The following is a 12,244-nucleotide window of genomic DNA, read 5'->3' on the forward strand; positions in this document are numbered from 1 at the left end:
TAATCAAGGCAAGTGTGCAACAATGCATAACCTAGTGTTATGGGCACAAACCCTGGGCTTCAGAGTACTGAAACAGAACATAATATGGTCTTTTTCCAGGAAATTCTTAGAAGGGTTTATGTTTTGAGAAAGCCAAAGGAAGCCTTCAACTCACTTGCCTGTTCCCAACTGTTAAATATGATGATGGATCTGTTATGATAAGGGCAGTGAATTATCACTCTGCAGGGTAGAATTACAGCTAAGGGGTATGAAGTCATTTTAGGCCACCAGATGCACCCTTTGGTCGCCTCAAATTATTTCCTCAAGATGTTCCCATATTTCAAGATGATAACACCCCCATACACATTGCTAAATGGATTCAAGAGTGGTTTCATTCATACCAGAATGAACAACCACCTTCCATGGCCTCTAAATCTAAACCTTCATTGTAACATATGGTGTGGAGTAGATTTCCACCACCTTCATCTCTCCAAGACCTGGAGGCTTTCCTTCTTGAAAAATGGTCCAATATCCCACTACAAACAGTTCAAAACTTGCATTCCAAGAAGGATTGAGGGTCAGTCCAACTTCTTATTATTTTTAACAGAAATCTATATGTTTTTTACTGTTTCCATCATTTTAACTACCACCTGTATATCATCAATCCCTTTTTGTCATCATGTGACTTTTTTTACTGCTTAGTTGACCACTGTGTTCTTCGCACCACCTTACCTGAAATTATATACAGATACAAATTAAAAATGTTGAAAAACACAAAAGAAACTATTAATTGTTAATATTTATTTAGTTTAAATATTTAATTTTGGTAAAACATACAAATATATGATGCATTTGTTATTTTCAACTACCTTACATATACATTTGTTTGTGTTTTTGTTGATAGAAGGGATATTTTGCTTAAATGTTAGGGGAAAAAGGTTAAAACAGATGCTTTTGTTGTGTTGGTACCCCTTATTATGTAATTAAGAATTACAATGTACAGGGGCATATTTAGACATGGCTACAAACACATGTTATCCTTGACCCCATGGAGACTGCATATCATACCAAAAGCTTAGAAATTCAATAGGAAAGAATGGCAATATCTATAATACCACATATTCAGATCTAATTTGTTTTTACTTAATATTAAAAGACCTAGAAATACTCAGTTTAAGAAGGGTTCAGGACAGTGGTCTGCAGACAGTGAATGATATTTTGATTATACCTGATGGTACACATATAAAAGTTATGTAACATTTAGACAGCATTAAAAGCAGTTAAGTTTCACAGCAGCTGCCCTTTAACCAAAATCATGGACAATTTGCATGTAAGCCCCTGCAGGGTCCGTTACTGTGCAAATAACTGATATACATGGGTGCACACACATGCGCATGCAGACATGCACGCGCTCGCACACACACATACACGCACACGCTTGCACACTCAGGCCAATCACAAGGTCTGAAGGTTAAATGTTCCAGATGCCGTCTGGAGAGAGGGCCAGATGATCAGGTCACAGAACCATGTTGCAGAATTCCACCAATGACAGGACAGGGGGAGTCACATGATGTGGGCTTCAGCCAGTGAGTGGCTGGGAAGGTCCCAGGGCCATGGTGCAGATTTCAGCCGATTCAGCACGGCAGCAGAGTCCCACGAGTATCTGTGTGCACTTGGCCCAACCCCCTTTCTCTCTGTGACCTAATGTACCCTCTGCGTTGCAAGGGCAAATTACACCAGTGGCTTGAGCTTCCAGGAAACACTGCAAAGCCTCAATCGATACCTTCGGTGCTTGTAACAATAAAGTAAACATTATAAGGGCAGAATGAACTAATCCTATGTGAGAATTAGTGCTGGGAAACAGTGGATATTCTTACAGAAACATATCAAACAGGTCCCAAATGGCTTCAGCGAGAGTCTGGAAAACTCCCATCTACACTCATGTGCAGCTGCAGCGGTGGTGTGCGCCCGCGCACATCCGGATGTGCGTTCAGCTGCAGCGGTGGTTTTCTCGTCTGCAGCTGCACGTGGCTGCATTGGTGACGCACCGCTGTGGAGGCGAGGTGTTTTCCTGCGTCTGTGCGCAGCTGCGCTGGCAGCACGTGCCCTGTCTGCATCTGCGTTTGCTGATTGCTGCCATGGTGACGCGCGCCTGTTGTGTCTCTGTTTGAATCTTCAGAGCCCGTGCTCTCCTGTGCTCTCCTTTAGCTTTCGCGGATTCTACGAGTGCAGGGATTTTCTAAATTTGTAGACATGTAGTTATGTCTATATTTGCACACGTAAATTTGAGTGGGCGTTCCATTCCAGGAAGTGAAAGCATGAATTTCATCATTTCTTATTTTCCACCAGAATGTAATGACAGGCTGCTCCCGAGGTTCTGGAAAGGAGCTGCCATATGCTGCCCGCCAAATCGACTGCGATATTATTCTGGGAACACTTACTGTAAGAATAAAAAAAAACGTTGCTGTGTTAAAATGGTAATTATTTTGGAAATCTATCGGGAATCCAATTCATTTATTTAGAGCATTTACAATCATTTTGCGTCACACACCACATTCAAAAAGAGCAATAAAGTCGCCAAATTCAATCTCTTCAACACACACATGCATACTCACACTCACAAGCACTTCAGTATGTCTGAAAGTGAAGAGCTGGAGCTCCCCCTAAAGGGAGTATCATTCTGACTCCAAAAAAGGGGGGTGGGGGGTGATGAACAGAATAGTCATTCAAGGGTAATGGCTCAAACACTGATCATCAACCAAAGGAAATGCAGTAGTGATTCAACATCTGCAACAGCAGGATGATCTGACATGTACATAATGGAAGTTCGATGTAAGTTGAGTGATGCATGATTGTCCAAAATGTGATTGCCCTCTTCATAAGAAATGAACTTTACCTGCAAGTCAATCTGAGTTAGGCAGACCACCAAGATAGCTTCATATATATGTTGTAGACAGACTGGTCTTTACACTGATGGGCTGGTCTTCATAAAGATGAGCTGACCTTTACGCTGATGGTCTGGTGTTTATAAATATAAGCTGGTCTTTACAACTATGGCCTATTCAGATAAGATGGTCTTTACACTTGTTGGTCTTTACACCAATGGGCTATTTTTATATATATGAGCTGGTCTTTACACAGATGAGTCAGTCTTTACATTGACAGACTGGTTTTTACTCTGATGGGCTGCGCTTTACACATATAAGCTGGTCTTTCACTGAAGTGCTTGTCTTTACGCTGCTGATTTTCATACAATACATGTGGGTCTTTACATTGACAGACTGGTCTTTACACTGATGGGCTGGTCTTTATACAGATAATCTGTTCTTTACACTGCTGGGTCAGTCTTTATATCAACATGCTGATGATAGGCTGATATTTACACTGATAGGTCTTTACAGATTGACTGGTCCTTACCAGTTTCATTTTGGAGGTTGGAGCAAAGTATCAATGATAATTCAGAAGAAAACAATGCACTCTTCAACACTTCACTTTACAGATCTACTTTAGCAGAATGACTCCCTGCTGCTGAATTTTTACAGAGGGCAATGAGAAGTGCCAAACAAAACTGAGAAAAATTAAACGATCATGTAGTTTTAGAAGCAGTGTCAACAGCCACTCTTCTTCAATCTGCTAACAAATTGTTGAATTTTGTATTTGTGCTAATAGTTACAATTCCTTGCCAATCGTTGCCATGCCAAAGATGCTAAGTGACATGTGCAAATGATTTTTCACTCATGCACACATAAACGTTTAATCACAAGAACTGCTGACACAGAAAAATAAATAATAGTGAGGAACTTTTATAAAATATTGCTGTCTAGACAGCATTTCATAAAATTTTAACTCTTGGCAAAAAATAATTAGGTCAATACAAACTACATTATTTGCTTATCTGTAATTATCTTTGTAACTGCTTATAGGTTGTGACTGCAATCAGGCTTTGAAATTGTCCGCATTCATATTGTTCTAAATACTGTTATTGTTTTATAATACCAATCAGCTCAATTTCAGCTCGTCAATTTTCCACAGAGTCCCTTACTCAGCAGTGATAGATATGTCAAAAATGCTACACTTAACTGATCCAGTTTTCTCTCAAACAACCTTTGGATCCACAACTGCAACTGCAAGTTCAAAGCTGCACAGCAGTCTCAAAGCCAAGTGTTTGTGTGAGTTAGCTAATACATTAACCACGCACCTTAGCAGCAAAACAGAATACCTTCGAAAATACTTGGCTGTAAGCACAATTTTCAATGATTTTCTCACCTTGAATTACCTTAAAATGTTGCACTAGTGAAGGTAACATGCATCTCAAGTTTTTCTGCTTGATGGGTAATCATGACCAAGCAACACAAAGACATTGCATGTCAGTTTCAGAAATTTGCCATAAACGTTGTTGTTATTGTGATTTATTTTGAACATTGTGAACATTTGTGCTTATGTAATGTGTCTTTAATATCCTGTGTTAATTTTCCATTCCCAGCTTAATTGAGCTCCTTCAATCAACTCAGCTCATAAAATATAGATTTGTAGCTGGTGAGAGATCACAAAATATTCTGTGGCAGTGTTCAGGCTGGTTCTTGCTTGCTTGTTTTTTATTGTTTTAAATTTTTAACACTTTTGTTCCTTTGTTCCTTCTGTTTTTTTATATATGGTGCAATAGTCAAGATCTTAACAGGGGCACAGACAGTACAAAAAATGTGCTGTAGTTTACAAATGGACAATTCTTTCTGCTTACTACAACTCTTACTACTTGGTCTTTACACTGACTCTATGCCTCTTAACCCATGGTCTTTACACTTACTCCACAGCTCTTTAAAGTCTGTCTGCTTACTGTGTCTTACTTTAAGGGTTGCGCGCTGAGTCTGTTGGTGTGTGCTCTTATTTGGTGGATCCATGTGCAGACGCATTGGTTTTTTACACTGATAGTTGGTCTTGATAGATGGGTAGATCTTTATGTTTTAGAGGGTAGAACAAGACCATATGTACCAAGACCAAGTGGAGCATGTAGCTTCAGTAAACGATACACACAAACTGTTTTAGTTACATACAGTAGGGTTCAGTAGTACTGTGTTTTCATGCCTATGCTTGTATGTTTAAAATGAATATGAGCTTGACTGCCATTCATCAAAATGGCAGCACTAAGGGACTGAGATGATGTGGGGACACAGAGAAAGAGAGCAAGTATAGGAGAGGCTCAGAAGTACAGAGACTACAGTAGAATCATAGGTGAAAAAACAGCAGTGGGACACAGGAAACCTACTGAAGAGGGCCACCCATGACTGCTCCGGGACACAAGAAGAAAGAATGCAATAGGAGCTCACAGTGTTTGTTCAAGGGCAAAATATGATTGGCAGCTCTGAGAGAAAGATAGTGTGATGTCACTGGTGACATCACCCATAGCTCATGGGAACCATATGTTAGGAGGTATGGCATTACATTACATTATTGGCATTTAGCAGACGTTATTATCCAGAGCAGCTTACATAGGTTACATTTTTTTTTACGTGTTTCCCATTTATACAGCTGGATTTTCACTGAAGCAATTCTGCGTTAGGCACCTTGCCCAAGGGGTAGAACAGCAGTGACCCGGTGGGGAATCAACCCAGCAACCTTTCAGTTATGAGTCCAGCTCCACTATGCTACACTGCCGCGTCTAGTGGCACTCAGGCAAAAGGAATGTGAAGTCACCCAGGTATATCAGCGGAATGTGACCCATTGGCTGTGCTGCACACATGCAGAGAAATAAACAGACTTAGCTTAATGCACTGATTTCAAATAAATGTCTCCGCAGTGGCTTTGACCCAGGTTTGACTGAGCAGATGACCTTGCAATGTCCCACTTCATCTCTGTTCCTCCCAGTTTTCCTGGACTTCTACACTTGTCAGTGCCTGTGTTTTTCTTTCTGATATGCTATCACTCACATGGAAAAAGAAAATAATTGTTGATTGCAAAACTTTTTCCTAAGTGTGAACCAATGCATGCATAAAAGCCACCGGCAACGACAGGAAAATCAGGTGACACATGGAATAAGTCCAGGGATATTCATTCTTAAACAGGAAAGAGAGCAGATGACAAAGCAGAATGTTCTGGCTCTGGCAGAAGTCGCTCTCAGTCATGAAGGTCAAATGCCTCTGAATAGGTTATTTTTAATGGTGTTTATCAAGGCTGGCTATTCCCCATTCGCTCTGGAAAGGTCCTCCTTTGTGTTTGTCTGTGCCCCAACACGTAGGCTGTGTCTGAGGTGTCCAAGTGCAGTAACTGCTCAGACTGATCCACCCATCCCTTCACTGGTTCTGTAATTACTTTCTTCTGAATTTTGGTTTCCAGTTGAATATACTATCCCCTGAGGTAGTTATGCTTCCTCCCACCCCCACCATTGCAACCAGATTAGTATCAAATCTTATCTAATCAGATACATTTTTCTGCATTTACATAATCAGTTAATGAACTAACACAGTCCCCAAACCAAAGTTTACCTCAGACAGTTTGTTTATGATAACTGTAGGTTTTGCATTAGGAATTCCGTTCATACCAGATTCCAGTGAAGGGCACACAATTTTGTTGGGTGGCTTATGGGTTGGTCCTTGTGGCTACAGATGGATTTCTGCTGTATTAAAACTGTAAAACAATGCTACAAAAATCAACATTTAGCACAGTCAAAGTTGCTCATTGGCAGTGGGAGAGGTATGGAAACACCATTGACTATATGTAATGCAGCTTCTATATTGTAGATTTCTTGTGTGTGGCATTGCTTCCAAACCAAATTTCACCTGTGACATTTACTTGCAAGCAAGCAAGTGATTCTTATAATAAGTCCTTAAAGCAACTAAGGAATTTGTATCCTTGTAAAACCAAACAACCAAGTCTTAAAGAAAATAAAATTGTTGTGTCTTCAAACAAGGTCTAATAATCTTAATCCTGACTTTCTTCTACAGGATTCAAGTACTTGAAATCTGTAATTTCTTTGTTTTAACTGGTTCCAGGTTCAAAATGAACATCAGATGTCTCGTTCAATAGCACTCCAGTTTTCCAATTCAAACCATACACTTGTAGGCATTCACAGGCTTTTACTGCCTCATTTCACAAACAATGATGATTCTCATTCAGTCTGGTGCGAATGAGATGTCAGTGGAGTGTGATTTGGATTTGACGTCTCTTGACAGTTATTAAATACGAGTAATTCATCAAAGAAATGTCTAGTTGTAGGTGTGGCTATAGCAATAAAACTTAACAATCATCTAATTTTTTGGTCATCTCAGATCAGAAATAATGATTTTATCCACTTGAGGGGGGTTGGTAAAGGAAGGCATGCCCATGTTGTGGACACCGGTGAGCCCGCTGGTCTGTTGATGTTGGTCAGCAGGGTCATGAAGAGGTCAGCACATACTGATTCCTGCCAGATGGAAAGAAGCAGCGATGAGGTGGACTTTAAATAGAGGAGAGAGCCTCGTTTATAACCAGAAACATTCCATTGAGAGCCAGGATACTCTGGTGTTCTGCAGGTGCCCAAACTCCTTGAACGTTTGACAGTAGAGACAATGCAGACTACAGATTGAGTACAATTTTTTTTTTCCACTTTGCACGATGATTTGAAAATCAGTCATTAACCACACTGTCCACCAGAAGTTAATTTTTAGATGCATTAAGTGTTTTGAGATAGCTCTCGGAGTGAAGGTCGAAAGAGTGGGATTGTTTGATCTTTTCTGGACAGGCGCTGTTAGCAGGCTAAAACTAACACAGCCCTCTGTCTCACAAAGTCACCAGGCTTACATAACGAACAGTATCAACTCTCATGTCTGCATTAGGTTATTAAGAGACCCCATTTAAAAAAAACTATAACAGTGAAATAACTGATCCTACACAGAGAGCGAGGAGGAGCAGGATGGAAGGTGGATGCATTTGTTTTTAAAGTGCCATGTCTAAGAGTCTTGTATTTGATGTTACCAGTTCCCCTGGAGACACGGGTTTAAATGGATTTCAGCAACTTTCCAACCTGGACAGAAGAACAGAGAGAATAGTGACTGTTACTACCGATAACAAACTGGTAACAAAAGCAACAAAATACTGTGTGTGTGTGTGTGTGTGTGTGTGTGTGTGTGTATGCGCATGTGTGTGTGTTGTTTAGAGATGCTTCATGATTTAGGATGAGGCACACATGACCTGCTAACCTCTAACCTTTGTCTTTACACTGTTTTTACAGGCACTGTTTCAGCCTGTGGAAACAGTGGAATTTGACCATCACTCTGTCGGAGTTCCTCACAGTCCTCAGACAGACGGCGTTATATGGCACAGCGATGGCTGTAGCAGTGTAAGCAGAGAGCTGAAGCAGCATAAAGTGAAAGCAGGAGCACTATAAGGACAGACCAGAAGGACAGCAGCGGTATAATGGAAGGGCAAAGACACTGAAAGGGGAGACCAGTAGGGCTGTAAGGGGAGACTGGTAGCGCAATAATGTGGTAATGCAAGGCTGATCATGCTGAGAGGATAGACTGTGCAGCACTAGACTGGCTGACTGTCTACCTATTATAAGGCAGAACTCTGCTGCGGCTGTATAACAAAGGGCTAGCTAAGATTAGGATAGCTGGGAGGTGTCAAAACTACTAACATGTGGTCAAACTTATGTGAATGTGGTTGTGGTCTTCTTCACTTCTGAGAACGTATGGCATATTCACTGTCATTCATCCTGTTCACTGTCCTTCATTTTCACAAGCTATGGTTTCAGGTATGTATATCTGCCAAGTCTTTGAAATTCGGTGTGTTGCCAAGGTAACACAGGTGTGACCTGCAAAACACAATCCACAGACTTCAAATGAGCTGCCCCCTCTGAGCCAAGCAGACTTTGCTAAGGTCCCTTAGCAAATCACGGAGGAGATGAAGTCCTATTTGACTGGAGAATCACATTTCTGATGGCTATGTAATTGATGGAACCAACAGTACAATTGTATTAGTGAGTAAAAAAAAATTAAGTCATTGTGCAAAGGATAAAATGTAACCATGGGTTGGCTCTCTAGCGCCCTCTGTTGACTTGCTGCCACTGATTGCCACTGTCTGCTGGTCTGGTCTTGGCTCTCTCTAACTGACTCCCTTAGTCTGTGTTCTGGCATCACCAGAGGGGGAGGTTTCAGGCCTCTCTGCTGCCATTGATCACTGGGAAAGGCGCGATTGAAGCAACAACAAGGAGGCAATTGTCTTTTTGTGTTTCTGAAACAAGTGAAACATTAAGCCGGTGCGTCGCTGTGTGGCCAGCACAGAGGCTGTCTGCTGCAGTTCAGCACGTAGTGCCATTCTTTCCCCTGGCCGAACTCCAGAGGCGAACCCTGTGCGCCGACCCACCCCGCTTTCCCCCTACAGTCGGATCCCTGTGCCCCTACATTCAGACACTTATCCCACTGAGACCATGCGCCTATCTCTCCACAGCCACACCCATACCCTCCACCTACATGCTGCAGACCCCCTTCCCCCACCTCTCCCTCCCAAAAAACACACACACACACACACACACACACACACACACACACAGAATCCCTCTCTACTTACAGAAGTGGTGAGCACCTGTGGCTAGCCTTCTCCTGTGGTCTGCAATGCTTTGCTGCAGTACCCCTGAGCCTTGGGGCCATAAAACTGCAGCCAGAGGCTGGGCCCTGAAACTCCAGATGTAGGAAATAAAACAGAATCAGCTTTAGCTACATCCTCTTTTCTTACCACATTTCAGAGAATCCCATGTTGTTTCCATTTACACTTCCGTTTGCATATTTCAATGATTTTGATATATTGGTTTTTATTAAGTTTGTTCCTTAATGATCATGTTACTGAACCTAGACATTGATGGAAAAGGCCAGTAACACTGAATGCTTAAGATTTGTAAAATACCACAGACTTTTCTGCTTAGCCCAGCCAGCTTTCAATGGCTCCTAGATATGAGTGATATTCAACAGGTTCAAATATTTTCCATTTTTATTTCCTTTTCTTGGGAACCTTTGAGGGGGTATAAAGTCTCCTCTATTATTTTCTGCAAAACTACTGGAAAACTGGAACTATAACATTATGAAAAACTTGCATTTGACTTCATGTGGTCCGTTCCTCAGTTCTGGCTGAGGTGGTTGTGATGTCAGAAGGGAATTCCATTTTTTTTTCTTTCCGTGAGGCTCAGGTGCTGTGCAGAGTGGCAAGCCTCACCACACTCACCCCAGATGCGCTCTCCCGCTCAGACGCTCGTGGTCTCTCATTATTCCTTTCCAAGTTGACTTTGGCTGACTCCCTTTAATCCCACAGACTCACTGAATGACTGTGAATCACTCCTTGCCAACTTGTGAAACTGTACTCTCGGTTTTTGCTGGCGTTCGCCGCCCTCCGGATCTGACGGTCCAATTTAAAGCTGTCGCTTCTCGTTAGAGGTGTTGCGAGGAGCCTGGGACAGTGAACTCCAGGTCCACCCAGCACAGTTTGTCGAGAGAGACCTAGATGTGAAGTGCCGTCAGGGGACACATTCACAGCCCACATCAGAAACAACTTCTCCCTAGGGACAAGGGCTGTCTTACAGGGAAACTTTTACTCCCTGCTGTGCAAAGCAGAGAAACTCTGCACAGGAAACATGTGTAAGACCTTTGGAATTGCACATGAAATGTGTATATGAATTGTGGAGCTCAAGAGGAACAGGGCCATGTGTAAGAGCTGTAGAACTGCACAAGAACTACATGTAAGATAATGTGTGTAAAACTAGTGGTGTGAAATGCCCTAGAGAACCAGTGTTGCATGTACTGTAAGAACTGTAAAACTCAACAAGAACTGGTCCAAAACTGGTGTATCTTTGTGTTGGAGCACTGGAACTTTTTGTACAAGGAGCTGTGTGCGAAAATGTAGCATTGTTAAGGCGGGCAGAAACCGCAGTGGAAGTGTGCATAAAAAAGGGCTTGACTCGGCGTATGCTGAGCGGAGCCGTGCAGAAGCAGCCTCGGAGCGCTGCACAGAGGGAATGCTCTGCGGGCACGCTCTCTGTGTGTCAGTGCATTTGGCAGGCAGCTGACGCGCTGGCTCCCCGCCACCGAGGGACTTAAGCCACGGCAACGTGCGGCTCGCCATGTAGGCTGCCGAGCGCGGAGCCAGGAAATGCAGGGCGCTGGCGGCAACGCTGAGTCAACAGCAGCCACTACTGGACAACCCCAGAAAAACTCATTCATGCATTTATGGATATAATTATATATTTAGGGTGGAGAGGAGGGCAGCTGAAACGAGGCCTGTTTAACATGAAAACTGTTCAGAGTTTAAGTGCTGTTAACCTAAAGTGAGGAACATTTTCATTGCCTGCACGTAATGAAGCTTCTGAGAACAAAGTTCTTTCATAAATAGAAAATTATTTTAAAAAATGTTAGATTTGTTTTAAAATACCTCAAGAAAATCAAGGAAAGCTGATCAAAGCATGTTCAAGTGGGCTCGCTGTTTCGAAGTAGATGAACGTCTGTTTTTGTCTATACTGTCCAAAGCCATCCTTTGAAAAGGTTTGACAATTTTATAAATAGATTTTTAAATTAAACTTCTAAACAAATGCTGCCTGTCTCACTTCTCACTTCCATTTCTTGTGAACAGATAAGTATGATTAAGTATCTGGGTCATCCAAAAAGCCATTTAATATGGATGTCAATGGCCATCCTGAGTAAAAGATGACGTATACATGAACTTCTCTAAATACAAAAATATAGATCAGCCAAGCATAAAGGATTAAGGCTTCTACTCAGCATGCTATTGACATGAACAGCTGGAGCTAAGGTAATGGTAATAACAGCAGTAGTTCCAAGCTAAATGTGATTGCTAATGTATGTTAATTAATGTATGTTTGGAGCAACTGTAAATAAATGAGCATTTTGTCTTTAATTTGATGTTGCTTTTGTAGTATTTAACAATGTTATGCTAATAACTCCCATTTTTGAAGCCCTGGAATGCAACCTTGCATATGACATGTTATTTATGTTTCTATTTTGGATACTTTGGATAACAAAGTGAACTTATGAATCCCATCTGCTTTATTAATTGACGTAAACCTGTACTCAGATGTCAGTGAAACATGACTAGGTGAAGCATTTGAGAAACATTGCATATTGTTATCTGTTATTTTTGCTGGCATCAGCAGCACAGTTTTCTTCTATTAGTATAGTTTTCTGCTATTAAATGTTGGTTCCTTGGATCTTTTTTTCACCATTCATGAGGCATTCATACCTTCCCCATGTGGAATCTCATGTTTCTCCAATGGAAAGCTAAGTGCGCTGTC

Source organism: Megalops cyprinoides, chromosome 17, assembly GCF_013368585.1.
Source record: "Megalops cyprinoides isolate fMegCyp1 chromosome 17, fMegCyp1.pri, whole genome shotgun sequence".
Lineage (NCBI taxonomy): Eukaryota > Metazoa > Chordata > Actinopteri > Elopiformes > Megalopidae > Megalops > Megalops cyprinoides.